Below are 10,658 nucleotides of genomic sequence, written 5' to 3' on the forward strand. Positions count from 1 at the left end.
ACATCTAAATGTTGCAGGAGACCAGCCCTCCAGGCCTGGAGTTTCCCTAAAACTCCTGGGAAATTCCCCTGTGTTAGTAAAATCTAGAAATTTTGTCCAGATACTTTATTCTTTTGCTCAGTAACGTTATGAAAGCTATGCTTAGAGTGAAAAAATAAAAGTCTGTGCTCTACTTTTAGCAGAGGCTTCTGGGATTCCTCTGGAGCTCTGTGGGCTGTTGGTGGTTTCACAAAACAGCTGCTCCAATCCAGGCCTAACCAAAACCTTTAACGTTATTTTTTTATTTTCTATTTTTTTAACGTCTGGGTTTTACTTCTGAGGTCGACTATTTTGGTTTCTGTGCCATTGTCAGGCGTCTAGATACGACCTAAGGCAATTACAAAAGGCTGGATGGTTTTCATTTGTTTAGTCATTTATGTATTTATTTTAACAATTCTTCAAGTTTTCCTTTTCTAATTAAATATTTATTGGTAATTAATTAGTTTATTAATTAGAGTTGAACTCTGCTGCATTGTTCTTTGCAGCAAGATGAAAAACAGCTCCTAAAACTAGAAGCGGGTGTAAATAATGGACAGATTGAATCAATAAATTTACTTAAATAAAGAACAGAAAACATTTTAATTTAAAAGATAAAATAAAAAATATACTTAAAAAACACGTTTGTGGAGTTTTTTAGCAAACTTCAAAACTAAAACAAATTCAACACATGTTAAACTTAATAGCTTGTGAAATTGTTTGCTTTTTCTTTCCTTTTTCATACAAAAGCAGAAACTAATGGAGAAATAAATTGTTCAAGGATTTGCAGGAAAATAAGAAATTAAGCAACCTGATGGAAAACTCCCAGACTCCTGTGTTTGTTGCACCACTGACTCAATGTTAAAGCTAAACCTGTTTATTTACAGGAGTTGCTCACATTACCACATTAGTAACAGAAAAACATATATTTTCTCCCCGGCTGATTGTTTATCCGCTGCACAAACATTCATTAGTTGCTCATTAGTGAGCAAACGGCTGAGGCTCTAAACATAAAACATGTTGTGTCATTTTCACTCGCCAAAACAAGATAAAATCACGTTTATATGTTGCACAAGAAAATGAAGGAAGTCTCAACACGATTGACAAATAGAGGTGGAAAGTGTTGCATAAGAAATTGAAGGAAGTCTCAGCACGATTGACAAATAAAGGTGAAAATTGCAAAATATTCGCAACATTTAAGATAATTAAAATTTAAGAAAAATAAGGGAACCAGTAATTTATGCTCTTTTTATATTTTAAAAATAACATAACTGCTTCCTTTTTCTATACCCTCCACATCAACCAGCAAATAAATAAATACATAAAAAATGTTTTTATATGCTTGGAAAACTAATTTGAGAACATTTCATCTTATAAACTAACTTAGCGGTTTAGATTTCTGAAGGAAGAGCTGATTAAAACCTAACAGGAAAAATGCTGGGAAAATTATGCTACTTTCCTCCAGCAGGTGGCGCCAAATATCCACCCATCTTGTCAAGGACGAAGATTTTAGCAGTGACACAAACTGTATGAGGCCTTTCAGATTTATAAATTTATTACTAATTCATTATTCAGTAATATATTTATAAATCTGAGCTTTAAATTTACTTAAAAAGGGCTTTATAAATAAAATGGATTATTATTGTTCTGTTGTGTTTTGTGACTTCACTATTTGTAGTTTTTTCTTACTTTTTCAGATATGTTTCTTAGGCATTTTTATGGAAGAGGATTAGGGTCATTTGAAAATTTTTCTTTTAAATTCTGACTTTAATCTCAGAATCCTGAGATTAAAGTCAGAACTGTTTCATTTTTTTCTAGTGATCCTAATCCTCTTCTGTATGTTTCGAAGAAAAAAGGTAAAGATATTTATCATCTAACTGATCAAATTTTAGTGACTACTCAATGTTTACTTTATGATAACTTTTACATGCTTCTCTGACATGTTCATAGCAGCTTATTTTAGGTTTTTGTGTTTGAAGTTGATCCATCTGTTGGCTTCTGATTTTATAAAAACAAGTAAATAAATTAGAATATCATTGAAAAGTTTATTTATTCTATATAGATTTATTACAGAGGTTAGGCATGTCACTATAAATTCTGCTGGAAGATAGTTATTCAAATAAACAATAATATTGTATAATAATTTATAATATATTGATAATGGAATAGTAATGTAAGTTTGTCTTCTCAAAGAATGGATTTCTAAATGCAGAAATTCAATTTACCAACGAGGAAGGAGGAATGTTGTCTTCTATCACATTAATAGAAAGTTGAGTGGAAGGAAAAAGTATGGCCAGAAAAGGTTTACAAGCAACAGGACAACCAGACTTAAACAATAAAACAATAAAAAATATTGTTGTCATAATACATGAGTGGGCTGCACAGTGGTGCAGTTGGTAGAGCTGTTCTCTTGCAGCAAGAAGGTTCTGGGTTTGATTCCTGGCCCAGGGACTTTCTACATGGAGTTTGCATGTTCTCCCTGTGCATGCGTGGGTTCTCTCTGGATACTCCGGGTTCCTCCACAGTCCAAAAGCATGACTGCCAGGTTAACTGTGCATTGTTGATTGTCTCTGTGTTGCCCTGCGACAGACTGGCGACCTGTCCAGGGTGTACCCTGCCTCTTGCCCGGAACCAGCACCAGCACCTCCTGACCCCACTTGGGACACGGATGTAAGAAAACGGATGGATAGAAAGTAAACAACGCTTCATAAATACAATATTAAAGTTGACCGCCAGAGGGCGCCCTATCTAAACCTTAAATACCCCCACAAAATTAGAACTGCATGTCAGCGCTAATTAAATAATTGAAATGTAGATCTTTTAGTTTGATATGTTTGTAATGTTTAGAATTTTTTTTTTTACATAAATGAGTATTCTTACAGAAAATACAACAATTTTATTCACAAAACCAAATATAAAACAGTTTGATTACAGCTCCCAATGTGAAGCTCCTCTTAGTTAAACAAAATACACGTTTCTTTTTCTCTCTCTTTTTCTCTCACAGAGCTCTGAAACAGACAAAAGTTTTGTGGATGAATAATATCGTCTTTCATTCTGTCTCACAAAAACTAGCAGTTATAAACTGCTTTCCGACTATCCCACGCATTCAGCTGCTGCAGCGTTTTTCCACCCGTAATTCAGTTCTGCAGAACTCTGGCATTTCTCACACTGTTTATCTCACATCTGCACTCATTTAAACTCAATTTTCTGTAAAATCAAATCACTGTTTGTGTTGTTGTTGCTGGAAGATTTTTGAATATGCCAGCGATGCATGTGGGATGAAATCTGAAGAATAATTTACTGAAGATGTATTTTGCAGGCTTCTCCATTTTTTTCTTCAATGTTTTTCATTTTGAGCCGTGTTTGTGATTAAAGTGACCTTCCTTTGCCTCAGATCTCTGCGGTGTCTGTGGATTTTATCTCTCCTGTAAGTGAAGTTGGCACCCGTCTCCGCTGAAAACTCTCTCACTGTTTACTCTGCACAGATGGAGCTTTGCTCTTGAATTGACCGGTTGTTTCTTGTTTATTTGTTTGGTTTTATTTTTAGAAAGTGAAGCTAGAAATGGATTCGCTGTTGGTTTAGGTGTGTCAACAAACTCAGGATATTTTCATTTTCTGCCGCTTCAATAAGCACTTCAGAAACCTGCGAGGCCAGGATGAAGCTCAGAGAGACAGCAAAATATCTGAGTTAGCTTCAAGAGTTCAGCCCAGGCCAGCAGTGAGTAATGAAGCGTTAATGCTGCAAAACTAATTCCCATAAATAAAAGAAGCTGAGTCTAAGGCTGCGTTCACACTGCATCCTGAAGTGACCCAATTCCAATTTTTTTGCATACTGCGACCTGTATCAGATCTTTTCATGACAGTCTCTACAACACAGGTCCGATTTTTTTCGAATGTGATCCAGGCCACTTGGGTATCTGATTCAAATGTGGCCTAAGGTCGACTGGAACGTCATTGATACTCGACAAACGTCACTATTCTCCGACCTGACACGCCCATGAAGGAAGAAAAATAACAACCATGGCGGACTGTAATGAGGATTAATTTGATAACATGCTGGCTCCGGTCGAACAACTTTAAAATCGTAAGCTATGCTCCACGGTTAGCATCCACGTTTACTTCCGCAAACACTGAGCACTTTTACTTTTTTGTGACGGTTGGTAAATCACTGAGCACTATTTCGATGTGTGACGTCATTGCGCCCTCTACTGCGCATGCGGGACACTTTCAGGTCGTTTGCAGTTCACACTGCAGAACACATACAGGTCGTATATATTTGGAAGTGTGAACAATTACGCCAAAAAAAAAATCCAATTTGGCAAAAAAAATCGGAATTGCGTCACTTCGGGCTGCAGTGCGAACATCCTTTGAGTCTTAGAGTTGTTGTCTATGTAAAGTGAAGCTGGATACTAAATTTCTGAGTTTTTTGGCAGAAATTTACTCTGTCCGTTTTTTTTCCTGTCTAAAATGGCCCTAATACACTGTTGTTAAGGTTTGGAACTTTTCAAAATATCAATGTCAAAAAAATAAAAATAAAACTTGGGCTACTTTATTTGCTTAGTTTGGGGATTTTTTGGCCTGCGACAAGAAGTTTGGACACGTCTGTTAGTTATTTCTGCAGCTGATATTATTTAGACATTTGTCTCTCCACCTTCACCAATGTGTTCATCCCGCAGCTGTCACTAGGAATGAATGGGATCTGTTGACACAGGAAGCGATCTTTCACCTGTGAAGGTCAAGAGGCAACCTTTGGACAGGATGGTGTCCGTATCGTCCGCTCCGGGTGTTTCCCTGGCAACACCGTGGGACTTTCACACGTCGGCCAGGAATGATTGGAATCCAGGTGTAATTTTTATGGAAAACATTTTGGCAGCTGTATGAAAAATCCCATTTGGAAACCTCCATGTTAGGTCTGTGTGCGTGTGTATGGGCGTGTGCGTGCGTGCATGTGTGTGCATGTGTGTGTGTGTGTGTGTGTGTGTGTATGTGTGCATGCATGCGTGTGCGTGTGTGTGTGTGTGTGTTTCCCACCGGCGGCTAACATCTGGACTGCATCTTGACATATTAGTCATGTTATCGTTCCGAATCAAATCTCCAAATTCCTTGCTGTTACAGTTTCCACTTGGTGGTTTGTCATGTCTGCGCCAGAACGTTTTTAGACTTTCAGTTTGTGGCATTTCTGTGATTGCTGTATTTAGTCTCTGGCTGAAAGGCGAGGCTGCTTTAAATCAGGTCTCACTTCTAGATTTTGGCCATGTTTTGATGTCAAAATTTCGACTTTCAAAGTCATTGTTATGAGAATTGAAGTCATAATTATGAGATAAAAATCATCATTTTGGGCTTTAGAGCCATAATTATGAAATACAAAGGCATAATTATAACATTTTGCCATTATTACAAAATATAAAGTCATAATTTTGATTAAGTCATAATTTTGAGATTTAAAGTTATAATTATGTGACAGAAAGTCATAATTATGAGACAAAAGGTAAATTATGGGATTAAAAGTCATAATTGTGAGATAAAAACTTCATTTTTTGAGGATTTGTTTTTCCTGTGTGTTTGTGTTGGTTTCTGTGTTCAGTTCAGTCTCTGTGTTGTCCTGTGTACCCCTTGACTGATCCCAGCTGCATCCTGTTTCCTTGATTACTCCCTTGTGTATTTAATCCCACCGGTGTCTGTGTTTTCTTGTCAGGTCCTCATCTAATGTCAAGCTGATCAAACTTGCTGGAACTTGCCTGGGGTTGCTATGTAACTGGCAGAGTTCTGCTGAGGTTGTTGGGTAACGTGCAGAGTTCCACTGGGGTTGCTAGGTAACAGGCAGACTTCCGCTGAGGTTGCTTGGTAACAGGCAGTGTTCCGCTGAGGTTGTTAGGTAATGGGCAGAGTTATTTAACAATAAGTAAAAAAACAAAACAAAACAAAAACATTAACTTCTTGCCAAAAACCAGCTGAGTGTTTTTTTTTTATTGTTTAGCTGCTTTTAGAAGCAGTGCAAACCCAAATCAAGGGACAAAAACATGAAACTTGTCACTTTTGCTTAATAGGTCCCCTTTAAAGTGTCACTTCTCTTTTAAATTTTAAGATAATGTGGTCATTTTGAGCAACTATGTCAGGTCTAAATTCAGATTTATGCTCCAATAATTTGGATGAAAATGAAAATTAAATTTCCTCCAAACCTGTTTTCAGACGGAACTGATCAGTAATGACTAGAAAATAATGGATCATCTCTCTACTTTACTGGAAGGATAAGCCAGCATGACCATGAACATCATAAGTAAACGTCTCATTATTTTTTTTTCTACCTGACTCATCCAGCAGGAAAGGATTACCTTTTCATGACGGGAAACTTTCAGCAACACGTGGAGCTGAAAACCTCAGACAGCAACCAGCAGCACGCGCATCAGGAGCTACTCTGCATTTTATTCACCTTGTGTCAAATATTGTACTGGAAGAAGATTTGGTTGCTTATTCTGAGTCACTCCTGGCACTGGTCAGAGCCACACACTGGAACAGTCAAACTTTGTCTGGGTTTGTCGAGGTCAGGAATGGTCAGCAGACAAAAACACATTTTCAGACTAAGAACAAAGTGAACTGGGCTTGTTTTCCACAAACGGCTCAGCGTAAGGTTGCAGACGAAAGACCAAGAAATGTCAACATTGTTGTATAAAAGGCCTTTTGCTGTTGGCTCAATGATTCTTGTATTATTGCTGAACCTTCACAGTTTTTCCTATAATTCGACTCACAACAGCCACCAGCATTTCAGGGAAACTTGCTTTTGTTCCATTGTTCAATTATCTTTGTTTACTTTTCTTACATTTTTATGTAACTAATGGTGCTGAAGTCATGTCTTTTTATTGCCTATAAAGAGAGTGGCATATAATCACTGGTTTCCATACACTGGAAGGAGAATTGATGTTTTTTTTCTTTTTTAAAAATAAATAAATGAAATTCACACTGCAGCTTAAACCAAAACCAATCTTTGATTTTTTTCAAAAGCAACAATAAATTACCCAGTATTCTAATTAAATCAATAAATAGGTCTGTTTTTTTATGGAAAAGGACATTTTTATTAAAGCTTTAAAACTTTAAAAGGGTTTTGCGCATTATTATCTGGTTAGCTAATCCTTTTGGGCTCGACAAAAAGAAAGAAAAACATTTAATCCATTTTCAAGAGAAGGATTTAAATCACTCTTTCTAGTTATATTTAGCCAAATTTAATAAAAATAAAAGCAGATTTCTGAGTAAAGGTCAGCAGACAGATGTGGTCCAAAGCCTGGTTATTAAAAGATAATTGGTTTGTGTCACCACTAACATTTGGCATTTTAATCTGTTGACACTCATTAAACATAAAAAGCCTCCATCTGCTTCAAATGGGCTCCAGATCTGACATTTCTGTATTAAAGCTGAAGTACTTAACTTCTATAAAAAAATATATTTTACATACTGGCACAATGCCATGACCATATGTTATGAGGCAGATAAATGTGCCGCAACACGCCCTCAATGAGCGTCTACATAGGCCTTGTATGTTAACAAGACGCTCAAATCACGTTCAGTGTGATGGCGGATAAACAGCTTTCTTCTCCACTCTTATCTATCAGCGCATACGCGAGGATGACTGACAACGCTAAGGCCCGCCTCCAGACTCTGAATGGTTGTTTTTGGTCTGGAGTTGTGCATTTCTTCAGACGGCAATAATAGGTCAGGGAGGAGATGGAGGAGATCGATGTTTTCACAGATTGCTTGTCTGATAAACTGTCCCGACATAGTGTCAGTTTTAACAAATATGTAAAATAAAACAAAAAAAAATCATACTGCAGCTTTAAAGAATAGTTCTCAATCTGCTAAAAATTGCTCCAGATGAGCCAAAATAAAAAAAGACTACTGGATCAAACCTGACAGGTATTTGGCAGCATGCGTCCTGCTAAGACGGTAAATTGAAGAAAATTTGATGGAAATGTGTTCAGGTCTTGGCCTGACACTTCAGTCTGGAGCTGTTTGGATTCAGTTTCAGCTGTGAAATGAACAAACTGGCCTCTAACCCTTCAAACTGTCAAAGGTTATATTATATTTTCATTCTTGTTGAAATCCTGGTTAGTGTCTGATTTTGCCGTGAAGCAACACAACGTCCTCCAACATTTGCAAGTTCCGCATGTTGGTGTTTTCAGACAGATTTGTGTCCAAACGTGTGTTAGACATTTGGGCTCATGAATTTTGAAGGGTTAGTTCTGCTTTCAGCATCTGGATTTTAACTGATTCTGTAACATTTACAAGCGAAAGGATATATTTCTTATGTTTTTGCATTTGTAAATCAGCAAGAAATAAAAAAAATCTTCTTTTGTAGGTTCAAATAATGTTTACACCGACTCAGATTCAGGCAATTTCCATGATTAGCATGCTTCTTTAATAAAGTCAACCAAATGGGCCACACAAAGAAAACTTAAAAATAAAATGACGGAAATAAAGTCATAATGTTACAGGAATTAAGTCATAGTATTATGACAACTAAGTTGAAATAATGTGAGAATAGTCAAAGTATTGTCAGTAGAGTCATAATGTTACTTCACTCTAGTAATAACATAACTTTATTCTTAAAATATTGGCTTTATTCTCATTATTATGACTTTATTCTTTTAAAAATATGTTATTCTATTATTATTCTGACTTTATTCCCGCATGACGTTTTTTTCACAATATTATGAATTTATTCTCAAAATATTGACTTTATTCTTATTATTATTACTTTCTTTTTGCAATTTCATAAATTTATTCTTGTACAAGTTTATTCTCATAATATTTAATGGCTTTGTTTTCAAATTCTTGACGTTATTCTTATAATTCTGACTTTGTTCTCGTAATATTTTAATGTTTTTTATCAGTATACGCTGTCTTAGAAACGACCCCGTCTGGTTTTGTGTTATTTTGTTCTCCTGTCTTGATTAGAACCGGTGGATCTAATTTCTGTTTGACTCGTTGTAGGTTTGTCATTCTGAAGAACGGCATCATTACTAATTTAACTAAAGAAAACATCTAATTTTTCTCTCAGTTCTTTGGAATAAACTGTTTAACAGCTATTATCCATTACAGTAAAATCCTTCCAGCCTCAGTCATTCACAAAGTGGACGGAAAACATGCGGCCGAGTCCAGGAATGTGAAAGCTGAATCTGAGGTTTTACAGTACATCCCTGCTTCCCGGCCACCTGGAGTCCATCCTGCTGCTACGCTAACACGTTCATCTATCTCACTGTCTGTCTGCGTCTATTTATAACTGGCTGGATTGGTTTCCAGCCCGCCCAGCGCTGGGAAACATGGCTGATCCTGACATTCAGGAATCTAGTGTTACTTTGAAATCCTGCCTCATAATGGATGGATCGATTTAGAAGCTGCGTTCTTTCTGCCGTTTGTCTAGACATCCTGTGGCTGGATACGAATGAAGCAATGGAGCTTAAATAGGTAGTAAGACACAACATGAAACAACATTTAGACCTTTTTCTTTGTTATTACAACTTTACACCCAAAACCTTAAATTAGTTCTGATTTTTATTTAGAGTTGCACGGTTGAGCAGTTGGTGGCATTTATGGCCTAAACTGCCTTCAGCTATGTGTCTGTTTTAGCATTTCTCATTTTGTAAGGTGTATTTTTCCAGTAAATACTATGTTTAGTGAGGGGTTAACAGAGGATGTGAAAACTTCCTAAGGCAGAGGTTTTAAAGAGACAGAGTTTCAAGACGTTAAATCACAAAGTCAAATTTCTTTGAAGTTGTATCTGATACACAGTTTTGGAAAAAATTGAGACCACTGCACTGAACCCCATTGGAAACCTCATGGTTAATCGACCAAGTATTGATTTCTGAACTCTTCATGAGTTAAAACATTAGTATTGTTGTTTCTAAATGAATATGAACTTGTTTTCTTTGCATTATTTGTGCTCTGAAAGTAATGCATCTTTTTTGTTATTTTGACCATTTCTCATTTTCTGCAAATAAATACTAAATGTTTGCTTGGAATTTCAGAGACATGTCAGTGGTTCATAGAATAAAAGAACAATGCTCATTTTACTCAAACATGTACCTTTAAAAAGTCAAATCAGAGATAATTTAAAGCGGTCTCTTAACTGTAAATAGCATTTTGTCTCAGACAGCAATATATATTTTTATAAATAAATTTAGTTACTTGATTATGTCATAAAATGACACAATATGCCTGGAAAACACATAATGCTGCCCTTTAATGATTCCACACATCTGTCGCTTATCAAAAATGACACGTCGGCTCCTTGTGAAAACATCTGGAACATAGTTTCGACTTGAATCACATCTGTCGCCATAAAAGCCTGGTTGTTACTTAAGAGACCAGTTAGCTGGTGTATTTTTTCCTCCAGTGAAGCTCTGAAATCTCCAAGCGCATGAGGAAAGGAAAAAACTCAGGGTGGAGGTGTGTCTGCGAGTGGGAGGGTGTGTGTGTGTGTGTGTGTGTGTGTGTGTGTGTGTGTGTGTGTGTGTGTGTGTGTGTGTGTGTGTGCGTGTGTGTGTGTGGAGGTGGAGGTGGAAATGGGCAGCAGGGAGGAGGAATGTGAAACATTTCTGGTGCCGGACCAGAGGCTCTTTACACAGCAGTGACATCAGAGGCCAGACTTTATA

The sequence above is a fragment of the Poecilia mexicana genome, unplaced genomic scaffold (genome assembly GCF_051168715.1).
Source record: "Poecilia mexicana isolate PSO_F unplaced genomic scaffold, ASM5116871v1 scaffold_7, whole genome shotgun sequence".
NCBI lineage: Eukaryota > Metazoa > Chordata > Actinopteri > Cyprinodontiformes > Poeciliidae > Poecilia > Poecilia mexicana.